Source organism: Capricornis sumatraensis, chromosome 18, assembly GCF_032405125.1.
Source record: "Capricornis sumatraensis isolate serow.1 chromosome 18, serow.2, whole genome shotgun sequence".
NCBI classification, from domain to species: domain Eukaryota; kingdom Metazoa; phylum Chordata; class Mammalia; order Artiodactyla; family Bovidae; genus Capricornis; species Capricornis sumatraensis.
The window spans coordinates 42,224,985-42,250,642 of NC_091086.1; the positions used below are offsets into that span (position 1 = coordinate 42,224,985).

Consider the following 25,658-nt stretch of genomic DNA (forward strand, 5'->3'; position numbering starts at 1 on the left):
TGTTATATGCAAATACTATTTTAAAGAAAGAAGCTGTTGAAACAGGATATGTGCCCAGTGTGTGTACCTTATGGAAGAGTCCTACATGGCAGTACAAACAGTTGCTCACTTCTTAGAGAAACCCCACATTTGCCAGGTCTAATTCTTCTTACAGCTTTTAAAAGAGCCCTGCCTTTGAATGGACTTCCCTGGTGGCTCAGAAGGTATAGAATCTGCCTGTAATGCAGCAGACGTAGGTTCAATCCCTGGGTCGGGAAGATCCCCTGGAGAAGGGAATGGCAACCCACTCCAGTATTCTTGCCTGGAGAATCCCGTGAATAGAGGAACCTGGAGGACTAAAGTCCATGGGGTTGTGAAGAGTCGGACATGACTGGGCGAGTAACACTCTGCCTTTGAAAGGGCCTCCACTGTTGCAGTGTAGGGCTGGTAACCGACAGGGTAATTTCACTCCAATTTCACCATCCCTTCCTCCTCCAAAGGTATGCCCAGGGTTCAAGCACTTCTCCCTTGCTCTCTAAACCTACCCAGTATAAATACTACATGTATAGTAAAAGCACCAGCAACACTACCCAGGTAAGTGTTTCTACCAGTTTTGTAAGATCAGTCCTCAGTTATGAGGCTCAACTGACTCACACACTGCTCATTTGCTTTTTAAAAGCAACATTTAGTTGTGATTCCAGCTAGGAGTAAAGGTCTGTTGTATGTGAAGTAAAAGAACTGCAAAACCTGGACCCAAAGAATATGCAAGCATTTGGTAAATGCCAAAGGTGAATCTTCATTTGAAAAAATACATTATTCCCCCAAATGGTACTAACCCAGACATGTGTGGGAAAAGGAAGATGTAATAGTTACGTACAGGTACTCTGACATAAGACTATTTAGAGTCAATTCCCCTTTCGGCACTTACTAACTGTATGACGATGGGCAAGTTACTTAAATCACCTGGGCTTTCATTTTCTTTTCTGTGAAATAAGATTAAATAACCTACCTCATAGGATTGCCATGAGGATCAAATGAGATTATGAGATCATACAGACAGTAAGCCCAATTAATGTTGGTTTGATCATTATTGGTATAGCTTCATTTCCTTCAACAAAATAAAATCCAGATGAACAAAGATAAAAATGCAAGACCATTAAATTTACTAGAATAAACAGAGAACCCATACAATTCAACATCAAAAGAAAAAAAAAAACACACAATTGAAAAATGAGTGGAGAGCCTAAGTGGACATTTTTCCAAAGAAGACATACAGATGGCCAACAGGCACAGAAAAAGATGATCAACATCACTAAACATCAGCGAAATACACATCAAAATTACAAGGAGATATCACCTCACAACTGTAAGAACGCAAATGCTGATGAGAATGTGGAGAAAAGGAAACCTCTTGCTTTTTTTTTTTAATTTTAGCTTTAATTGGAGGATACTTGATTACAATGTTGTATTGGTTTCTGCCCCACAATAAAGTGAATCATTCATAAGTATACATATTCTCTTGAATTGTTGATGGGAATGTAAATTGGTGCAGCCACTATAGAAAAGAGCTTGGCGGTTAGTCTAAAAATTAAAAATTAGAACTACCATGAAAGTGAAAGTGTTAGTCGCTCAGCCTTATCCAGGCTTTTGCAACCTCATGGACTGTAGCCCACCAGGCTCTTCTGTCCATGGGATTCTCCAGGCAAGAATAATGGAGTGGGTTTCCATGCCCTTCTCCAGGGGATCTTCCTCACCCAGGGATCAAACCTGGGTCTCCTACATTGCAGGCAGATTCTTTACCATCTGAGCTATCAGGGAAGCCTGCTATGAAGAAGCAAATTCATTTCTGAGTATTTATCTGAAGGAAACAAAAATACTAATTTGAAAAGATATAAGTACCCCTAGTTCATTGCAGCACTATTTATACTGGTCAAGCTGTGGAAGCAACCTAAACGCTCATCAATAGATAAATGTATAAAGGAGATGTGGCATGTACACATAATGGAATATTACTCAGCCAGAGAAAAGAACTACATCTCGGAATCTGCAATAACAGGAATGGAGCTACAGATTATTATAAGCGAAACAAGTCAGAGAAAGACAAATACTATATGATTTTACTTGTATGTGGAATCTAAAAAATGAACATAGGTAATTTATAAACAGAAACAAAGTCACAGATACAGAAAACAAACAGGCGGTCACCTGAGGGAAGCGGGCAGAAGAGGAGGGAAATGGATGAGGGCAATTCAGACGCATAAGCTTCCTGTTACAAAATAAATGAGCCACAGACACGAAATGGACAGTGCGGTGAATATAGTCAATGACAATGTAATATCTTTGGTGACAGATGACTAGGTTTAATCATGGTGATCATTTAGAAATGTATTGAAATACTGAATAACCATGCTGCATACCAGGAACTGACATAGAGCGGAACGCTGATTACACTTCACAAACAAACTATTATAAAAAAAGATCAGATTTTGTGGTTATCAGAGGCAGAAGGTAGGGGTAGGGAGAACTGGATAATGCAGTCAAAAGGTACAAACTTCCAGCTGTAAGATAAATAAATACATGGGATGTATTTATGTATAAGATAAATAAATACAAGCATGATAAAGATCATTAACAGTGTTCCATGTTATACATGAGAATTGTTAAAAGAGGAAAATCCTAAGAGTTGTGATGAAAATCACAAGGAAAAATTTTTTCTATTTCTTTAATTTTGTATCTATATGAGACAATGGATATTCACTGAACTTACTGTGATAAACATTTCATGATGCATGTAAGTAAAATCACTATCATATACTCTACACTTATAAAGTGTTTTATTTAATTACGTCTCAGCAAAAATGGAAGAAAAAATTACTTGAGTAATACATAGGTGAATATTTATATAATCTGCTAAGCATGACATGAAACCAGGAGCAAAAGTAAAGACTGCTACAACAATCAAATGAACACTGAAAATATTTTAGACATATAATAGGTCTAAAACCAAACTGGGAACAATAGTTTCAATATTCATGTCACAGGGTTATGTCCCTAATATATCTAAAATTCTCAGAAATCAATAAGAAAAAGATAAGAAACTCCAAAGAAAAATTGATAAATGACATGATTATGTGATTTATAAAAGAGAAAGAAATATTAATAACCAAAAATAAAAACAGAAAACTAGACACTGTCACTAATAATTAAATACATGCAAATTAAAGCTGCAATTGTTTATATCTGTGTGTGTGTCTGTGTGGTGTCCAATTGGCAAAGCTAACTTAAAAGACTTAATACTTAGCATTGGTAACAGTTTGAAAAAGTAAGCACTGCTACTCATTGAGGCAGTGACCAAAACCATCCCCAAGAAAAAGAAATGCAAGAAGGCAAAATGATTGTCTGAGGAGGCCTAACAAACAGCTGAGAAAAGAAGAGAAGTGAAAGGCAAAGGAGAAAGGGAAAGATACACACGTCTGAATGCAGAGTTCCAGAAAACAGCAAGGGGAGATAAAGCCTTCTTAAGTGAACAAGGCAAAGAAATAAGAGGAACACAATAGAATGGGAAAGACTAGAGATCTCTTCAAGAAAATTACAGGTACCAAGGGAACACTTCATGCAAAGATGGGCGCAATAAAGAACAGAAACAGTAGGCTGACCTAACAGAAGCACAAGAGATTAAAAAGAGGTGCAAGAATACACAGAAGAACTGCGCAAAAACAGTCTTAGTAACCTGGATAACCACACTGGTGTGGTCATTCACCGAGAGCCAGACATCACAAGTGTGAAGCCAAGTGGGTCTTAGGAAGCATTACTACGAACAAAGCTAGTGGAAATGACAAAATTCGAGCTGAGCTGTTTCAAATCCTAAAAGATGATGCTGCGAATGTGTTGTACTCAATATGCCAGCAAACTCAGTAGGGGCCACAGGACTGGAAAAGTTTCGTTTACATTCCAATCTCAAAGAAATGCAATCCCAAAGAATGTTCAAACTACCATACAATTGTGCTCATTGCACATGCTAGCAAGGTCATGTTCAAAATCCTTCAAGTTAGGCTGCCACAGTACATGAACCAAGAACTTTCAAATGTGCAAGCTGGATTTGGAAAAGGCAGAGGAACCATAAGTCAAATTGTCAACATCCACTGGATCATAGAAAAAGCAAAAGAGTTCCAGAAAAACATCTACTTCTGCTTCACTGACCATGTTAAAGCCTTCAACTTCACAACAAATTCTGGGAAATTATTAAAGAGATGGGAATACCAGACTACCTTACCTGCCTCCTGAGAAACCTTTATGCAGGGTGAGAAGCAACAGTTAGAACTGGACATGGAAAAAAGGACTGGTTTAAAATTGGGAAAGGAGTACATCAAGCCTTTATACTGTCACCTCGCTTATTTAATTTATATGCAAAGTACATCATGTGAAATTCCAGGCTGGATGAAGCACAAGCTGGAATCAAGATTGACAGGAGAAATATCAATAACCTCAGATATGCTGATGACACCACCATAATGGCAGAAAGAGAAGAGGAACTAAAGAGCCTCTTGATGAAAGTGAAAGAGAGTGAAAAAGTTGGCTTGAAATTCAACATTCAAAAAACTAAGATCATGGCATCTGGTCCCATTACTTCATGGCAAATAGATGGGGAAACAACGGAAACAGTGACAAACTTTCTTTTCTTGGGCTCCAAAATCACTGCAGATGATGACTGCAGCCACGAAATTAAAAGACGCTTGCTCCTTGGAAGAAAAGCTATGACCATATTAAAAGCTATGACATATTAAAAAGCAGAGACATTACTTTCCCAACAAAGGTCCATCTAGTCAAAGCTATGGTTTTTCCAGTAGTCATGTATGGATGTGAGAGTTGGAATATAAAGAAAGCTGAGCGCTGAAGAATTGATGCTTTTGAACTGTGGTGTTGGAGAAGACTCTTGAGACTCCCTTGGTCTGCAAGGAGATCAAACCGGTCAATCCTAAAAGAAATCAATCCTGAATATTCATTGGAAGGACTGATGCTGAAGCTGAAACTCCAACACTCTGGCCACCTGATGCGAAGACCTGACTCATTGGAAAAGACTCTGATGCTGGGAAAGATTGAAGGTGGGAGGAGAAAGGGACGACAGAGGATGAGATGGCTGGATGCTATCATGGACTCTATGGACATGAGTTTGCTCAAGCTCCAGGAGCTGGTGATGAACAGGGAAGCCTGGCATGCTGCAGTCCGTGGGGTCAGAGTTGCACACAACTGAGCGACTGAACTGAACTGAAGTTATAGCAGAAGTGATTCAGTGATACGAGTGAAACTGGCAGAAGAGACAAAAATAGATCAATGAAATAAGATAGAATCCTCAAACAGGTCCTTATGTAAACAGGAATTTATTTTGCTATGAATAATAGAATTCAAATGAGTTGGAAAAAAGTATGATTATAAACAAACCATACTGAATCAACTATATCTTCCCAGGCCAGGTGGTACAGCAGTAAGCAATCTGCTTGTAAATGCAGAGGATGCAAGAAATGTGGTTTCAATCCCTGGGTTTGGAAGATCCCCTGGAGAGGAAACAGCAACCCACTCCAGTATTCTTGCCTGGAAGAGTTCATGGACAGAGGAGTCTGGCATGCTACAGTCTGTAGGATCGTGAAAGAATCAGACAGAAGTGAGCACTCAGAGCCTCACTGGATCAACTGCTTAAAACTTAAGGAAAAAGTTGTGGCATTTTACCTTTCATCTTATACAAAAATCTGGTATTTTGAAAAGCTAAATATAAAACCAAAGTAATAAAATTATTAGAAAAATAAAAGCTTAGAAATAATTTTCAGGTGAAAAAGTTCTTTCTAACCTAGACAAAGCACGTAAGTGATTAGATTGCAGTCAATTACACAAACATCTAAAACTTCCTTGCAGGATTTTCCTAGTGGTACAGTGGATGGGAGTCCACATGCTGATGCAGAGGACACTGGTTCCATTCCTGGTCTGGAAAGAGTCCACATGCAACGAAGCAATTAAGCCCATGTATCACAACTACTGAGCCTGTGTTCCAGAGCCCACGAGCTGCAACTACTGAAGCCCGTGCTCTGCAAGAAGATAAGCCCCCACAAGGAAGAGCCGGCACACCACATGGAAGAGTGGCCCCCACTCGCCACAACTCGAGAAAAGCCCTCGCAGCAACGTAGACCCAGCATGGACAAAAATAAAATAAATACATTTAAAAACAAATAAAGAAAACTTCTGTGCAGCAAAAGATATTTAAAAATAAAAGCATTATGAACGAATAAGCAAAGTGTGGTATATACAAACAATAGAATATTATTCAGCCTTAAAACAGAAGGAAATTCTGATACGTTCTACAACAGGGATGAGCCTTGAGGACCCTTTGCTAAGTGAAATAAGTCAGTTACAAAAATGCAAAGATTATATGACTCCTCCATTTTTATGAGGTACCTGGAGTATCCATAGAGACAGAACGTAGAATTATGGTTGTGAGGGGCTAGGGAGAGAATGGGGAGTTATCATTTAATGGGTACAGCATTTCAGTTTTGCAAGATGAAGAGTTCTGGAGATGGATGGTGGTAATGCTTGCACAACAATATGCATGTCCTTAATAACACAGACCTGTGTACTTAAAACAGAGAAGGCAATGGCACCCCACTCCACTACTCTTGCCTGGAAAATCCCATGGATGGAGAAGCCTGGAAGGCTGCAGTCCATGGGGTTGCTAAGAGTTGGACAGGACTGAGGAAAACGGTTAAAATGATAAATTTTATATTATGTATTTTACCACAATAAAAAAAATTGGGAAAAGCTTTACACTAGAAGAAATATTTGCATCCTCTGTAAGAGACAACAGATTAAGAAACCGAATACCTGTAGAGCCTCTGCATTAAACAGAAACAAGAGAAAATAACCCTATAGAAAAGTGAGCAAAGGATGTGCACAGGTAATTCACAGAAGAAACACACAATCCATAAACATTTAGAGATATTAAACTGCAGCAGTAATGAGCAAAATGCAAATTAAAATGTCTTACTGAGTTTCACTCATTCACCAGGAAAATTTAGATAAAAAAAGATAATACCCAGTGTTAGGAAGGATGAGGAAAACAAATTCTCGTGTGCTGAGTTTAAATTATTCACAGTACCTGGCGGGGGGCAGGAGGGAGGTGGGTCAGCTGTGCAATTTGAAGAGTTTTATCTACCAAAGTGAAAAATGGATAAACTGTTAGATCCACAAATCTCTCTCTCAGGATATTACACTCAGGCTTAAGCACAAAAGTGAATGCCCAATTTTCCCTGAAGCACTGTTGCTAATGCTGAATAATTTCAATTAACTTCTATGTCCATCAACAAGGGAAAGGGTGAATAAATATCTCTAACATAATTAGAAATAAGAATAAATATTATTACTTTAGAATGTAGCCATTAATAAAAGAGGCACATACAGACATGATAGAGGTCTAAGACTTGGGGGTGAAAAAGTAAGCTGCACAATGATAGTAAGGTCTCATTTACATTTATTAAAACATAGTATATATCCATATTACAGAAGGAAATGGCAACCCACTCCAGTATTCTTGTCTGAACAATCTCATGGACAGAGGAGCTGGTGGGCCACAGTCCACACGACTTAGCGACTAAACCACCACATTCATACATATTTGCAAATGTATACCAAAAAAAAAAAGTCTTGGAATAATAGGTACGAACCTGAAATTCCCCTCTTCTGAGTAAGAATAGGAGTGACAAAGGCAGTTCTACATTTTCCCCCCTATGCTTCATATAAATATTCATTTATTATTTGTATTATTTTTAAAACATAAAAAATAAAACAGATAAACTAGAGTAAATAACTTCTGAAAACCAATAGAAGGTTGTGAACACAAGGACACAGCTTCTATAAAAGAAATCTGTGTTACAGAACTATGAGGAATCCTGCTTGGAGGGAGGGGAACTTCTCACAACTTATCTGTCTTCTATTTCCCCATTTCATATATTTTGTTCAGTCAAAGAGGACTTCCTCCAGAGAAAGCAGGGCTAGGGCCCAGTGTTCCTGTAAAGAGAGCAAGATGACACTTGCTCAGCTTTCCTTCTGCTCGAGCCTACGATATTCCCACAAGGAAAACACACTCTTTCCTCTTGTCAAATCACAGTACCACCTCTTTCAGAACCATGATCGTTTTCCCGATTTGGCTCCTTTTTCAGGACAAATGGGCTACAAAAAAACAACACCTCTGAGCACCACTGCAGGTGTTCCCAGTCTCTCAAGGTAAAGAGGGAGAAGGAAAAACCCATTGTGTAAGTATTCTCCCCAGTGTGGCTCCAGTCCCCACTGGACACCTAAGACAGCCGCTTCCTCTCAAGGTGGCCGTTGATACAGAAGGTTTAGACACATTTGCTGAGACAACAGGAGGCAGAACAGGTACAAGGAGGCAGAACAGGTGCAAGGAGGCAAGTTACAGCTGAGAATTAGCCCTATCCAACAATGAAATGTTAGGTGGTGAGCTCCCTGCCACTGGAGGCATTCTAACGATGCTGAAAGCTATCAGCAGAGGTGCCAAACTCAGCATGCCCTTGAAGATTCTGAGTAGGTAACTGAGGCTGGTGTCCAGTGCTTTTAAAGACTCCAAGAATAATTCTGAGGCACAGCTAAGTCTGGAAACCCCTGGCCACTATGACTATTTGGTGCTCTTCAGATTCAAGGGTCTCTGAGTGCAGATTAAAGCAGCTCAGGAGAGAGGCAAAGCACTCTCAGGAAAGAGTGCTACAATAATGAAGCACCATACTCATTGGAAAAGACCCTGATGCTGGGAGGGATTGGGGGCAGGAGGAGAAGGGGACGACCGAGAATGAGATGGCTGGATGGCATCACGGACTCCATGGACGTGAGTCTGAGTGAACTCCGGGAGATGGTGATGGACAGGGAGGCCTGGCGTGCTGCGATTCATGGGGCTGCAAAAAGTCGGACACGACTGAGCAACTGAACTGAACTGATACATGGGGGGGGTGGGGGTGGGCGGGGGGCATTCCACAAAGGGTCCTAAAGTTTTGAGACACAGACAGTGGTTACAGGCAGCCTCCAAGGCCAAATCCTGATTCTGTCACTTGCTAGCTGTGTAACCACAGACAAGTTGCTTAACTTCTCTGGGCCTCAATTTTCTCACTGATAAAATCAGAAGGGGAAAACTGTTACCCACCTCAGTGGTGAAGCCTAAATCATTCTCGTATATGTACAGTACTTAGTGCCTGATCCATAGTTAGTGTGTACAGTTATTATTTCGTAGAGGAGGAAACAGAGGCTGAGGCCATAAATTAACCTGACCTACGTCCTAAAGTCAGTTTAGCCTTGAGAATAAGACCCACAGCTTCTTTCCTTCTGCTGCTGCTGCTGCTGCTAAGTCGCTTCAGTCGTGTCGACTCTGTGCGACCCCATAGACGGCAGCCCACCAGGCTCCCCCATCCCTGGGATTCTCCAGGCAAGAACACTGGAGTGGGTTGCCATTTCCTTCTCCAATGCATGAAAGTGAAAAGTGAAAGTGAAGTCACTGAGTAGTGTCCAACTCTCAGCGACCCCATGGACTGCAGCCCACCAGGCTCCTCCATCCATGGGATTTTCCAGGCGAGAGTACTGGAGTGGGTTGCCATTGCCTTCTTCTCTTTCCTTCTAGCTCAAATTAAATACACGGCATTCAGTTCTGTCATAGCCTCTGACTACACTGATCCCTCTTGAGTTGGAGATTAAACTTGTTCAGAGTCTTCAAGCTTGTCAGTTACCAGGCACCCTCGCCCCGTGGCACTGAATACTGTGCCTCCAGCCACAGGACAGGCAGGCAGGACGGATGGAGGCACAAGCGGGCCAAAGGCTGTCAAGAATGGGCTCTCAGTACTCCGCGACGTCACCGCCACCGACGCCAGCTCTATGGTCTTGGACAAGTTACTGAACCCCTCCGTGCTTTTTGCCTAGGAAAGGGCTGTCTGTAAAAGGGTGAGAGGCGGCGCGGTTACAAATACAAGGCTTCCATCGCCCAACCAGCCAACTCGGTGCTCCTTCCATTCGCTTGGCGTCTACCCCAGACACCACCGCATCCCCAAGAACTTTCTCGGCTGCACCTGCGTGTGAGCGCCTCTCGCTTCCAGGTGTAGAGGGAGGCGGAGGGAGGTCGCCGACCGAGAGAGGTATGACCGTCAGGTAGGCATTAAAGGAGCGTGAGGGAAGGCTGGAGACCGCAATTAACGCCCAATTAACTTTGGGGTGCTGGGAACGAGGCAAAAGTGGGTCAAATGGGTATTTGAACCCCACAAATATCCCCCGACTGCCTTGCGAAGGACGCGGTGGGATGGGGACCGTAAACGCAGGGTGGGAACCGTCGTGGCGACCTCAGCGGCGTGCGCTCTGGCAAGAATGAGTAGTTATGCACCCGGGCGCGGGTCACCGGCGAGGAACCCTCGAAACGCCTTCTCGGGGCAGAGCGAACCCCCCAGCCCAAGCAAACGCGAGGCTTCGGGGCACCGAGCAGGAGAGCAGGGGGCTGAACTCCGGGCCGCGTCCAGACGGCAAGGGCCGGCGGAGAATACACGGAGGGAGGCGGCGCGCGCCGAGGCGAGCGGGGCGCGCGGTCGGGTACTCACCCCGCGGGCCGAGGGCTCCGCGAGCCGGGCCGAATCGTCGGCGGCGGGGCTGCCGAGCCGCGGTGCGAGGCCCGGGCGAGCGCGGGTGCGGACGTGCAGGGCCGGCCCCGCGCCCGGCCTATGAATCAGCTGCGGGGCGCGCGCCCAGGGGCGGGAATTACGGGAAAGACGCGGGGGAGGGCAGAGGGCCGAGGACTTTTGCAATTTCCCGTCTCGCTGCGCACTCTTGGCACTCCTGGGACCCACAGGAATTCTCTTCCTTTGGGTCCCCCGGGGGGAGAGCGGATGGGACCCTGCAGAGGTGCGGGACCCCGGGCCTCGGCGGCCGGGCGGGGACCGGTGGGAAAGGAAGTGGGCGAGGCCTGGGAAGGAAAAGTGGAAACCGAAAACGGCGGGCCGGGCACCCGGGCGGGGGCTACGGCCCCCGCAGGCAGCCACCCGGGCGGGAGCAGAGCGGAGCGAAGCGGGTGGGGTCCCGCGGGGCCACTTGTTATCCCGGCCTGGAGGCACAACCCCTGGGCTTCCCGGCAGAGATTCTTTGGGCACAGACAAGCGCTCCAGGCAAACTTCCGACTGTGTGGAGTTCAGAGCAATAAAATTTGAGTTCTAGGATCCTGGTTCGCGTTCCTGCCTAGAAACTCGCTGGCAGACACAGTTGTCCTTGCATTAACTGTCCCATAGCCTTACACAAAGAGCTATGTGTGCTATAACGTGGCTTACTTTTTCTCTTAATAATGCCATTTAATCTTTGAAATACATATTTCAAATACAGGGCCCTTGAAATGCATATTTGCCCTCTCTTCATAGTTACACGGGGGCTTACCTGGTGGTACAGTCGGTAAAGAATCTGCCTGCAATGCAGAAGAGCCTGGTTCCATCCCTGAGTGTGGACGATCCCCTGGAGAAGGAAATGGCCACCCACTCTAGTATTCTTGCCTGGGAAATCCCTTGGACAGAGGAGCCTGGCAGGCTACACAGTCCATGGGGTTGCAAGAGTTCGACAAGACTTAGCCAGTAAACCCCCACCATAGTTACATGGTGGACTAGCTAAAGGCATATCCACCTGGGATCTGGTATGGAAACCATCTAAATACGGCTGCTGTGGTGCCACCCTTGGATCCAAAGGGAGATTGGCGGGGCTGGGGTGTTGGGCAGGGGTGCCCTGCAGCTCTGCGGTCTTGTCCATGGGACCTGGCTCTGGGCGACTAAGCCTGATGAGATTCAGGGGCTGCAAAGTATCACAGTGATTGGGAGAACTAAGAGTAATGGAGAAGGACCACCCATGAATCATATCTTAAGAGTCACTTCTTGAATTAACTGAATGGCTCAAAATGTCAGAATCCGTCCAAATGCTTTTATGTTTAAAGCCCAAATGCTTTTATGTTTGTCCACGGTTATTGCTCCTCCCAATGCCATCCCAGGGAAAGAGTTCTTTTTAGACAGGTTGTGTCTGATGATGCCACGAAGACCATGGTGCATATAGTAAATATTTAATGACAATGAAGTTAAAGGTACTCTTGTCTAAATAAATGTAAGGTACTTTGCCACACCTCTCATTAAGAGTTTTAAAGAGTCCATTAGTTTAGCCATCTGGCTACGGAAGCTCTGTCACACCAGGTCCTGAGGGTGAGGAAGGCTTTCTGATTGACTTTTTCATAGAGTGAAAAAAAAAAAAAATAGTGTGATGAATTTCTGCAAAGTGAGTCTTAACTTGCTTTGGGTTCCTCTAACAATTGAAAGAAACTGAGTTGCAAAATATTCCCTGCTGTTGGTTCAGGACCCTCTAGTTCCCCTGGTGAAATTCTAAATTGGCCCCGTTACACAAAGGTCAAGGAGAGGCAGACCCATTCAGATTTGTTCAGTTCAGTTCAGTTCAGTTGCTCAGTGTGTCTGATTCTTTGTGATCCCATGGACTGCAGCATGACAGGCTTCCCTGTCCATCACCAACTCCCAGAACTTACTCAAACTCATGTCCACTGAGTAGGTGATGCCATCCAACCATCTCATCCTCTGCCGTTCCCTTCTCCTCCTGTCTTCGATCTTTCCCAGCATTAGAGTCTTTTCAAATGAGTCAGTTCTTCACATCAGGTGGCGGCCAAAGTATTGGAGTTTCAGCTTTAGCATCAGTCCTTCCAGTGAACATTCAGGACTGATTTTGTAGGTGGCAGTTTAAATAAGCAATGAACTTACATAGGAGGCTTGTCTCCCACAGTAGCGAGATGAATACATCTCCAAATCTCCTCACCCACCTGCCAGAATCTTAAAAGTTATATAGAAGCCTTAATGGGGTTCAGTCCTGTGTACAGACCCCACGATCTCAACAACACATTGTTCTGTCAAGGTTGCATCCTTGAAAATGGCTCCTGGTACAGATACAGCCAGCAGAACATATATTCCAAGGACAGGGGAGGGGATAAGGAGGCTCTGATTGTTTGGGGTTGGAGAGTCAACCAGAGGGGACATCCTCTCGATCCTTCAACAGGTGTCCACATAAAATTCACTTATTTTGTGCACCATTCTAATTCCTTGCATATACTCCTCTTTCTAGAGACTAGTTAGTATAGCACCTGTAAATCTGTGATCATTCCCTTAGGATGATGTACTAGGTGGAATAGTGTCCTCCAAAAATTCATGTCCACCCAGAATTTCAGAATATGACCCTATTTGGAAATATAGATTTTGCAAATTTCATCAAGTTGAGACTGGATTAACCCGAACCCTGTTATTCTTATAGGAAGAGGAAAATGTGAACACAGAAACCCAGGAGGAACACTGTGTGATTCCTGAGGCAGAGACTGGAGTTACTCTGCCTCAAGCCAAGGAACGCCAAGGATCGCTGGCCAGCAGCAGAAGCCAGGAGAAAGGTACAGAGAAGTATGGTTTTCCGCACAGTTTAATATGTTGTCCAAACAAAGAACATTAAACAAGTCAGGGATACATTCCTTTAAGGTTTCAAGAAAAAAAAAAAAACAGATCAGCACGTACACAGGGAGTTACTATGGCCTTGGCACCTGGAAAAGGAGTCTTGTTATTGAAGGAGTATCAGCGCTGGTATCCCAGGAATGGAGGCATTTAATGATGCATTTAATCTTTATTTTTAACATGGACATTCTTCTGGTCAGTGCTCCCTTTTCTTTCATAATTAAAGCAGATGGACATGTTTTTTTTTTCTGAAATTTTTTTTAATTGAAGGATAATTGCTTCATAGAATTTTGTTGGTTTCTGCCAAATATCAACATGAATCAGCCATAGGTATACATGTGTCCCCCTCCCTCCCACATGTGTCTCCCTCCCACCTCCCTCCCCACCCCACCCCTCTAGGTTGTTACAGAGCTCCTGTTTGAGTTCTCTGTATCAGAGATAGGCTGTTTTAGTTAGCATTAAATTTAGGTTAACTTGTGTATAAGCCAGAATGACTTCCCTAAATACCTCAATATGCGAAAATGTCCTGTAATCATTTCCCTGCCCCTTTTCATTCTCCATCTGTCTCCTAGATGTTGGCCTGACCCAGGGCCCATTGTTGACTCTCTCCTCTGAATCGACAGTCTCCTGAATGATCCTGTCCATGCTCCTGATTTTCATGGTCTCTTGTGCTCTCTTGAACCCTGAATCTTCCTCTCCATTGCAATTATTTCATCTGAACTATAGACCAGCTTATTTGTACATCAAAATCAATATGTTCAAGTTCAAATGCTTCACTTTTCCACCTTTGATTCTCTTATATTAAGTGAATGCCCCAACCTTTAACTCAGATACCAAATCAAAAAACCTGGGAATGATTCTTGATCCATCCTTCCTCATCTTTCACCAGAAAGTCTCACATATGTAACTATTGTTGCCAAAATCTTGGCCCCCTGTCCACCGGTGCCAATAAAGAATACGGAAACTGAGTTTGGAGGAAATAGAAAAATGGCTTTAATCTTTGCCCGGAATACGTAACAGGCTAGCACCTCAAGTACTGTGCCCCATCCCTTGGGAATAGAGAGAGGTTTTATATCCTCATGAAGGTCAAGCATTTTTATTCTTTCTTTGCAAAGTTTCAAAACAACTACAGCTGGCCTGAGGCAACTCAGCAACAGGGTCTGGTTTCCCTGAAATAATTGGCCCATGGCCTTTTTTCTGAAATGCAGAATGCTCCAAGCGATTGTAAGGGAACAAGAATGCCAAGTGTGGGGGTATAATCTATACGGAGTCAGAGAGTAATTAGCTTTGTGAAGGACAAGCCCAACTACAAGTGTTTGTTAGTAGTAACAGCTAAAGAATGACCAAGATTGTTTAACTCTTGCAAGCCTGTTTGGCTGGTATGTGCGAAAGGCCATTCACTCATTTCCATTTTTGCTCCAACACTATGACAGGCGAGACATGAGTGGAATGTTAGTTAGCCTTACCCTATCCAGTTTCTCAGGGGAAATACAGTTCTATAAGTATCAGGAATATTACATAGATCTGTCTATGGATGTAGATATGGAAGAGGGCATGGCAACCCATTCCAGGATTCTTGCCTGGAGAATCGCCATGGACAGAGGAGCCTGGCGGGCTACAGTCCATGGGGTTGCAAAGAGTCTGACACGACTGAAGCAACTTAGCACACACATAGATATAGACATATGAAATCATCTATGTAAGCTGTGAAACATAAATTATTATTCTATTTGTTAAACTGCTACAAATATTTGTAATTACATATTTGGCAGTATTTGATAACCAGACTGATAGAATTTGAAGGAATTGGGAGTTTTCTGAAGAAAGTGGCTTCATCAAGTAAGTAGTGGATGATGATTTACAATTATCTTCATTGGTAAGAATTCTCTATTTCTTTTTGGATGTTATCACATTTGATATATTAAAGATTCGCTTTTAGGTTTTAAAGCATGCTTCTGTGGTTATGAGTGTTGGTGACATTGGCATTATTTCTAAGAAAACAATGGAAATTAAAATGTTATTTGGTAAATGTATTCTTATATTGCGAAAAACAAAACAGGAATTTTGAAAAGTTTCTAATCTAAAATATATCATAAATCTTGATTAGCTAAGAGACAGTTATCATTTCCAAATGTGTATATTTTTTAAAAAAATCAAAAGCAAACAAAAAAGGGAGCTGACAATGACAAAGCAAGATGTTACATGTTATAGGGCCACATGGAGCTTTCATATTTTAGAATTTCAGAGGATTCCTTTAAGTACTTGAGTATGAATTGCTTTCCTTCAGTGTCTGTTAAGTGGATTTAAGTGAGGGATAATAGCATCCTTAATAGTTCTAAAGGAGTTTCTTGCTTGAACTAAATGTTAGTGGAAGATTGGTTGAAGGATTGATCGCTTCTACACATTCCACCCTCTCCTGTGTATTCCAATAGTTTTCACACCTTATTCCAGAAATCATCAGAAACCAGACCATAGTAGTAGTGTTAGTTGCTCAGTTGTGTCTGACTCTGTGATTCCAAAGACTGTAGCCTGCCAGGGTCCTCTGTCCATGGAATTCTCCAGGCAAGAATACTGGAGAGGGTTGCCATTCCCTTCTCCAGAGGATCTTTCTGACCCAGGGATCAAACCCAGGTCTCTTGCACTGCAGGTGGATTCTTTACAGTCTGAGCTGCCAGGGAAGCATTTTGGATCTTTTTTCTTTTTTTTCTTTTTGCTCCATGGGCTTTAGAGATACTGTTGAATATGTGTTTGCTTGGATAACTGCTTTCATTCTTTTGGCCTGTGGTTATGGGGATTAATAAAAATGAGCATAGTAATTAATACTACAGGACAGAACATTAATCCAGTCAGGAAGGAAGTACTTTGAGGGAGAGTCAGGTGGGAACTTTGGAAACTTTTGAAAATGATGTGCTAACCTTGACCTAAAATGAATCTATAGTCATGTTCATATTGATATTTAAACAGCATCTCTTATTGAGAGCATGTAGTTGGAAGTTTTTTTTAAAGTACATTCTCTGCATTTTAATTTGATAGAGAGTGTTTAGCACACTTACATTTAAGGTAATTATTGGTATGACTGAGTTAAACCTATCACTTTACTATATGTTTTCTCTTTCATTCTCCCTGCTTTTTATCCTTCTGTTTCTCCTTTTCTGCCTTCTTTTACATCATATGAATTTTTAAAAGCATTTTATTTTAAATTTGCCTTTTGGGTTTTTGTTGTTCCTCTTTACAGAACTTTTTGGTATGTGGCCCAATGGATTAAGATATACATCTTTAATTTTTACTGTTTGCTTGAGATAATATTAAACCATTTCACCTACTAGGTCCATTTAACCATGCTTCTTGTCCTTTATGTCATAATTATAAAATGTATTATGTTTATGACAAGATAAAACTGGCATATAATATGTATTTTAAAGAAATTAAGAGGAAAAATAGTCTTTAATATTTACATGTTTACCTTTACCCCAGTGTTCTTCAGTCTTCCCAAAGATCCGAGTTTTCATCTGTTCTTGTTTCCCTAAGCCTGAAGGATTTCCTTTAGCATTTTTAAATGCAGATATGGAGATATACCCTCTTAGTTGTGTGTGTGTGTTTAATGCCTTTCCTTCATCTCATCCAGCTTCCCTGGTGGCTCAGATGGTAAAGAATCTGCCTGCAACGTGGGACACCTGGGTTGGATCCCTGGGTTGGGAAGATCCCCTGGAGAAGGAAATGGAAACCCACTCCAGTATTCTTGCCTGGAGAATCCCATGGCCAGAGGAGCCTAGTGGGCTGTAGTCCATGAGGTCCAAAAGAATCAGACATAATTGAGTGACTGACACCTCACTTCATCTCATACTTGAGGGATGTTTTTGCTGGGTATAGCATATTCAGTTGACAGCTTTTACCTTTCAAACTTTTAAAATGTTGTTCTGTGATTTTCTGATCTCTGTTGTTTCTGTTGAGAAGTTGTCAGTAATTCAAATTTTTATTCCCCTGTATATATAATCTGTCATTTTTCTCTGCTTGCTTTCAATATTTTTTTTTTCTGTTTGGTTGTCAGTATGACAATGATGTGTTTAGAGATTTTTTAAAAATTAGTATCATTATTCATCAGGCTTGACATTTGTTGAGCTTCTTGAATTTGTAAATTTATGTCTTTTACCAAATTTGAGAAATTCTCAGCTAGTGTTTCTTCAAATTTTTTTCTACTCTTTTATCTTTCTCATCTCTCTCCTAGAACCCAATTACTCATATGTTAGACCTCTCCCTTCATACAGTCCCAAATGCCCTGGGACTTTGCTGTTTTCACTTTTTTTCTTTGTGTTTTTTAGACTGGAAAGCTTCTATCAAACTTTATTTAAGCTTATTGACTCCTCTCCTCTCATCTTAGTTTTGCTTTCAAATTCATCTACTAAATTTTGTATGATAGGTAGTATATATTTCAATTCTAAAATTTTTCTTTTTTATATATATTTTCTATTTCTTTCCTGATATTTACTATCCTTTAGCTCATGCTGGGCATATTTTCCTTTACCTTATTGAGCATAGTTCTGATTACTGCTTTTAGAGCATGACTTGGTTATTCTAACATCTAGACATCTTAGAGTCAGGCTATATTCACTGTGGCTCAAATGAGAATGTATCGCATTTCCTGGTTTGTTTATTTATTTTTGGATTGTCAAGTAATTCTGGATTACAACCTGGACATTGTAAATATTATGTTATGAAAATGAGTTCTATTACATTCCTCCAGTGACATTGAGTTTCTTTTTTTAAAGAATGTGGTTAGGGGCTTCCCCATGGCTCAGCAGTCAAGAATCTGCCTACTGTGCAGGAGATGCAGGAGATGTGGGTCCAGTCTCTGCATTGGGAAGATCCCCTGGAGGAGGAAATAGCAACCCACCCCAATATTCTTGCTGGAAAAATCCTATGGATAGAGGAGCCTGTGAGCTACACTCCATCATAGGGTCACAAAAAGTCAGGCACGACTGAGCGACTGAGCAGTTGCAGAATGTGGTTAGACTCAAACTGCAAACAAGATATTGACTGCAGTAGTAGCAGCTCAAATCTAAATTCACTGTTTTGTTTTGGGTTTTTTTTTGGTGGGGGCTTGTTTTTATCTAGGCTGTTTTGAATTCTGTCTTGCACAGTCATGATTCATAGTTTATCAATGATGTAAGTTTAAGCACAGAATATAAGGTTTTTCCTCTCTAGGTATTTCTTTTCTGCTGTTTCTCACTTTATTTTCCAAACAATTGTGTTTGCATCAAACTCTGACCTCTGATTCTTCAAGCCAGAAATATTGTAAACTTTCTAACAGAGTTTTAGTTACCCTCACACTGCACAAGACTTGTGGGGTCTCAGGCTAAGGGCCATAAAAATGGGAAACTCACTCTATACTCTTTCCTTTGTTCCAAGTGTTAATTCTCTTCCAGAATCTTACTGTTTTTGTCAATTCTCCACTGCTTTTTATGTGTTTTTTATTTGTATTTTTCCTAGTGTTTGATATTGTTGTATGTAGGAGAGGCAGTTTAATGAGAGCTACTCAGCTATGACTGAAAAGACACTCCCTACAGTTATATTTTGAAGTACTAAATGATGAAGTTATTGGGAGAAAATACAGGAACTTGTTTTTTTTTTTTTTTTCCACTTTTCTAGGGTAGATTTCTCTCTCCAATAAAATATTCTTCTGAAACAATCCAGTTTTTCAAAAGATTCAAATATTTTTGCCTTAGACTTCAATCTGAAAACTGCTGAAAGCCTGCTGGAATTGTGTAAGGCTAATCTATTAACTTAAACGTCATGTTAGAATAAAAAGTTTATGAGTACTAATAACATGATGAAAAAGTAACAGTGTTAGTCTCTCGGCTGTGTCCAACTCCTTGTGACCCCATGGGCTGTAATCTGCCAGGCTCCTCCGTCCATGGCATTCTCCAGGCAAGAATACTAGAACAGGTAGCCATTCCTTTCTCCAGGGTATCTTCCCAACCCAGGGATCGAACCCGCATTTTCTGCATTGCAGGCAGATTCTTTACCATCTCAGTCACCAGGGAAGTTCATATAACACAATACTACTAAGGAAACAGTTTGGGGAATGAAAGGAGGATTGGTGAAACTTGTCCTTGAATTTCCTGTGAATTTTGTTGAAATGCCAAAAACAAAATTTATTTGAGGGAGTTATGGTAAGGTTTATCTTTATCTGGTGATTCCATTTGTGTTTAAATTTCATCTAGACTAAAATGAATACTTCCTAAAGTTATTCACCTTTATATCCAATCTTGTCAGCTTTTAAAATGTAGGTTCTTTCATTCAATTCGAACATAACAGCAATTATTTGATGATGCTTAGTCACGGTGGAATAAAACTCAGGTAATTTCCACATTCTCAGGGCATTTTTTGAAAACAGACCAGGGAGAAATGTTCATTCAAATTCAATACAAAATAAGCTAAATTTTAAAACCCAAGAAGGAAAAAAATGTTATTAATGTTACTAGATTTTGTAGCAAAAATAATCATAAAAACTGTTTTCTTAGAAATTATTGGAACATGATGCCTAAAGATGAAAGTATAAATATTTCAGAAAAGAATGAATAAGACCATTTCCTTTGAAAATACCCCTCCTTTTTAGGAAGAAAAAGTAATAATATTCACTTAGCTGGAAATGTAGACTTACAAATATTCATAGTTGCAAAATTGTAACACACACAGATTGTAAGGGAAAAACATTGTAAGGGAAATGGGGTGATGGTAGGAAAAACATTGTAATAGCAGAAACTAGTAACAAACCGAAGATCATTCAATGGAAGACTACTGAAAATTCTATGATTCATCCTTTCAAAGGAAAGGAAGGAAGATTATGTGCTTTATCAGCTGCTGTGGAAATATGTCCAAGATATTCAATTAAGTGAAAAAAGAATCAGAGATGTGTATGTGGTATGTCCATTTATATATTTAATTTGTTAATGTTTATGGCATATATGCATGAGCCTGTTTGGAGGAGGATTACAAGAAATTTGGTGACTGTGGATGTTCTTGAGGAGAAGGGCTACGAATGGGGGGTAATGTGTAGGGAGAGCTTGTAGTTTTTCATTTTGGACCTATCTGTGCAGATTCTTTTTTTTATCATTTGTTTTTATTTTTTATGGTAATATCTTTAAAAATCAAAGAATATGAGGAGCCACATTTGTTATTTTGGTGGGAGGGTTGTTCTGTTCAGGTTATAATCAATTATAATCTCTTTAGGGATATAAAAGAAATAAAATTAATTGCCTCTGGGGAAGACAACTGAGGGACAGAGGGGATAGTTTTAACTCTTCCTTTTCGTATCATTTGAATTTTTATCCATATAATTATGTTACTTAGTAAAATATTAAATTTTTAAAAAATGCAACGATCAACAACAACAAAAGTGAGACACTGGTCTGAAGTGTTGCCTGTGAGTTCTACATGTCAACCAGTGGGCTTCATCCAGAGTGAACAGACAGAATTGCATTCCATGCAGCCTGAGTTTGCATGCATGCTGTGCAGCACTTGTCTGAGAATATGGGCTCTTGGCAGCTGTTTTAGACTTTGGCTTCTTAGAACTGGGGGAACTAGAGCCCCTAACCCACAGGGAGCTGGGTTGGGACACAGACTCTCCCATGGAAAAGTGGGCCCTGTTTCAGAAAGTCTATGGCCAGACACCTCAGCTTCAGGGGTTGTCACCCAGATAATGCTGTTTATCTCTTTCCATACATTCTTTTTTTTTTTAATTTTAATTGGAGGTGGTGGTTTTTGCCATACATTCATATGAATCAGCCATGAGTGTACATGTGCTCCTTGTCCTGACCCTCCCTCCCACCTCCCTCCCCATCCCATCCCTCAGGGTCATCCCAGTGCACCAGCCCTGAGCACCCTGTCTCGTGCATCGAACCTGGACTGGCGATCTATTTCACATGTGATAATATACATGTTTCAATGCTATTCTCTCAAATCATCCCACCCTCTCCTTCTCCCACAGAGTCCAACAGACTGTTCTTTACATCTGTGTCTTTTGCTGTCTCGCACATAGGGTCAGCGTTACCATCTTTCCAAATTCCATATATATGCATTAATATACTGTATTGATGTTTTTCTTTCTGACTTACTGTGCTCTGTATAATAGGCTCCAGTTTCATCCACCTCATTAGAACTGATTCACATGTATTCTTTTTAATAGCTGAGTAATACTCCATTGTGTATATGTACCACAGCTTTCTTATCCATTCATCTGCTGCTGGACATCTAGGTTGCTTCCATGTCCTGGTATTGTAAACAGAGCTGCAATGAGCATTGGGGTACACATGTCTCTTTCAATTCTGCTTTCCTCAGTGTGTATGCCCAGCAGTGGGCTTTTTTCCATACATTCTTATTCTTTACAGAGTGAAGTAAGTCAGAAAGAGAAAAGCAGTTACCGTATACTGACACACATATATGCAATCTAGAAAGATGGCACTGATGAGCCCTTTTGCAGAACAACAGTGGAGACACAGACTTTAAGAATAGACTTATGGACACGGCTTGGGGAGGGGAAGAAGCAGAGGGTGGGAGGTATGGAGAGAATAACATGGAAACATCCACTACATATGTAAAATAGATAGCCAATGGGAATTTGCTGGGGCTTTGTCACAGCCTAGAAGGGTGGGAGGTGGGAGGGATGTTCCAGTGGGAGGGGTCATGGGTAAACTTATGGCTGATTCAGGTTGATGTTTGGTAGAAACCAATGCAATACCATAAAGCAATTATCCTTCAATTAAAAATAAATAAATTAAAAAAAAACACAATAATATTACAAAAGTTAAAAAAATAGTTCTCTGTAGAAAACTATACAATTATAGGAAAATATAAAGAAGAAAATAATCACTATCTACCTATTTAAAACAGGAAAAAAACTGCAGTACTATACTGCTTGGTTATTTTAGCAACATAATTGCGTATAACCAATGTGTTGCTCTTTACTTACAGTAATGGAAAGTTGGAAGCAACCTGCAGGTCTTTGACTCACATATTTACTTCACTGGGCTCTGTGCAGCAACACAAAGAGGTCTGTTTCTCACTCAGTCATAGTCTGATGCTAGTCGAGCTGTCTTTTCTGTTCCAACTGGTGAGTCGAGGATAAAGGCTACTTCACGGTTATCACCTTGCATCTGGAACACGTGGCTTCCACACGTACTTGCAGCAATGAAAGAGGGCAAGAGGTTGGCACGGGTTGACTTTAACGCCAGGGCCAGTCACTTTCACCTAGATTGCACTGACTGGAACTCAGTCACATGGTCCAGCCAAACTGCAAGGGAGACTGGGAAATGGAAGCAGCCCATGGTTCCAGGAAGAGGAAACAGGAGTTTGAGGGAGTGAAGACATTGTCTAGACATAGAAGGAAGCTGAATATTATAATAAATTATGATATATCTTTGTAATAGAATATCATTCAGCCATTGAAAATCAGGTTTCACAATGTATTTAATGACAGGCCGATGCCAATGATAAAAATGAAAAGGCAAGATACAGAATCTTATGATACTTGTTTAGAAAAAAACATAATATTTATACATTATATGTGTGCCTGTAAATATAAACTAGAAGGAAATAATAAATGATAACGTTCTTTGCAGTTATCTTTAAATGGAAGGGTGATAGGTCACTTTTTTTTTGATACTTTTGAAGAAATTGCTAATTGTCTTCAGTGATCATGTATTTCTTTAAAAAGAAGTATGTATAATCTGAAAAACTTTCTTTTAAAGTGGAAAAGAAATCCTTAGGTCATCTGAAACTAGAGCTGACACTTAAAATTCCCTTACAAGTTGCTACAGATTATGAATTTGAAGTTATGCCACAACGTTTGTTTTGAATCAGCAGAGGGCCGCTGTCTGCTTTAGTGCTTATTTTTCCTTTGGCATCGATGCTAGCCAAACTCCCTGTTTTACACATTAATTGTGGTCAGAATCCTATATTCCGTTTATTCTTTTGGCAGGGAGAAGCCAAGTCTGAAGCCTATCTTTGTCAATTGTAACACTTTTTTGAGTAGCATCTATTTGCTGACCAGAGCAAGTAAGCAAACCCGGCCTGGCCTTGCAGGAGGTTTCCATCTGCAGCAGACAGTGACAGGCTCCGTCACAAAACTCGGAAAGGAGAGCAGTTTCACAGAGTGAACAGTCCTTGTGAGGAGACAGCCACGGGGTTTGGAAGAGAATGAGGACTTGCACGGGGGCTCTGCCTTCCGGTAGGACAGGGCTAGACAGAAACCATATTTCCTTGCACAAGGAGATTTTGTGGATTAAAAGAAAATGCATATCAGCTTTAACATCCATGTAAGGCAAAGAATGGGGCTTCCCAGGTGGCACAGTGGTAAAGAATCTACCTGCCAATGCAAATGACACAGGTTCGATCCCTGGGTCAAAAGATCCCTTAGAGAAGGAAATGGCAACCCACTCCAGATTTCTTGCCTGGAGAGTTCCATGGGAAAAGGAGCCTGGCGGGCTACAGTCCATGGGACTGCAGAGAGTCAGACACAGCTGAGCACGCACTCACAGGGCAAAGAATAATAACAAGATAGGAAGAGACAAAATACAGAAACTCATTAAAAACAGATGTTCTCCATATGTATTTTAAATCCATCATGTTAGAAAAATGTACAAAATTGATCATGTCCAGTGTTAATGAGGATGTGGGTCAACAGTTAATTCTCAAATGCTGTTGGGAATATAAGTTAGCCTTTGCATTATCAAGTGTATGTGTCCTTTGATGGAGAAGTTGAATGTCTGAGGTAGCTCACTCAGCTGAAATAATGTTGGTGAACGTGTAAAGCCTCTGCTGTCCACCTTCATAACCTACCTGTGAGGTATGTTGTTCAGCCGCTCAGTAGTGTCCGACTCTTTGCTACCCCATGGACTGCAGCGCCCCAGGGACATGCTTCCCTGTCCTTCACCATCTCCCAGAGTTTACTCAAACTCATGTCCATTGAGTCTGTGATGCCATCCAATCATCTCATCCTCTGTCATCCTCTTCTCCTGCCTTCAATCTTTCCCAGCACCAGGGTTTTTTCTGAGTCGGCTCTTCCCATCAGGTAGCCAAGGTATTGGAGCTTCAGCATCAGCATCAGTCCTTCCAATGAATATTCAGGGTTGATTTTCTTTAGGATTGGCTGGTTGGATCTCCTTGCAGTCCAAGGGACTCTCAAGAGTCTTCTCCAACACCACAGTTCAAAAGCATCAATTCTTCAGCACTCAGCCTTCTTTATGGTCCACCTCTCATATCCATACATGACTACTGGAAAAACCATAGTTTTGACTAGATGGACGTTGGTCGGCAAAGTAATGCCTCTGCTTTTGAATATGCTGTCTAGTTGTTACAACTGCCCTCAGTCTCTTGGCAGGCGTGGTTAAGATCCAAAGCAGCTCAGCAAACCTGTCAGTTCAGTTGGACAAACTGCAGAAAGAATGAGACACGCAGGTGCCCTCTAGTGGCCACGTTTTTAGAGAACAGGCTCTCGGAATGTTTCAAGCCTTCCCTTGAAGGTGGCAAGACCTGTCTGACAGGGCTGGGCATTGATACTTGGCCTCCCACCTTCCCACCCGCAGACTCTGGTACTAGCCAGGAACAGCCCTTTGGCTTGGCTTTACCTAAAATGAGTTTGGGGTGTGTCCAAGGAGCTGCAACCTCAAATTTCTTCCTACCGGTGTGCCAATTCAGACAGCCAAGAGACCTGGCAAAATCCCAAAGGTGCTGTCTTTTGTGGACCGCCACCCCCAACCCCTCCCTGCTCCATAAAGCCCAGGGACACACCGGTAAAGCAGCTCCCCAGAACAACTTAGGTTTCCGATTACTTCCTTGAAAATATGCTAATTAACTTGACATTGAGTTATACAAGAGTGAGCAAGTAAGGAGAAGATGATACAGGCAGGAAAGAATGGGAGGCCCCTAGAGAGCAACATTGATATTTGCAGAGTGCCTAGTTGGTGCCAATTATCAGGGCTGCCACAGGTGCTGGGCCACCCACAGCTTGATGGTATTTTTGCACATCTGTAAAAAGTGGATGCAGGGTTTGGCAGAAAGACGGAGCCTTTGTGTGAAGGCAGAAATGCTCTCTTCTCAGGCATAGGTACCTTCATGCTTAGACACAACAGTTTG

At 41.6% G+C, this 25,658-nt stretch overlaps 1 protein-coding gene across 1 annotated transcript in view; it reads right to left on the minus strand.

Annotated features, from left to right (window-relative positions):
* Nucleotides 1-10,674, minus strand: part of OSMR (oncostatin M receptor) — a 64,519-nt gene extending 53,845 nt beyond the window's left edge. Inside the window, exon 1 of the mRNA XM_068990458.1 lies at nt 10,605-10,674. The gene's annotated coding sequence lies outside the window, so the exon portion shown is untranslated. The remainder of the gene's footprint in view (nt 1-10,604) is intronic.
* Between the last annotated feature and the right edge of the window lie 14,984 nt (nt 10,675-25,658).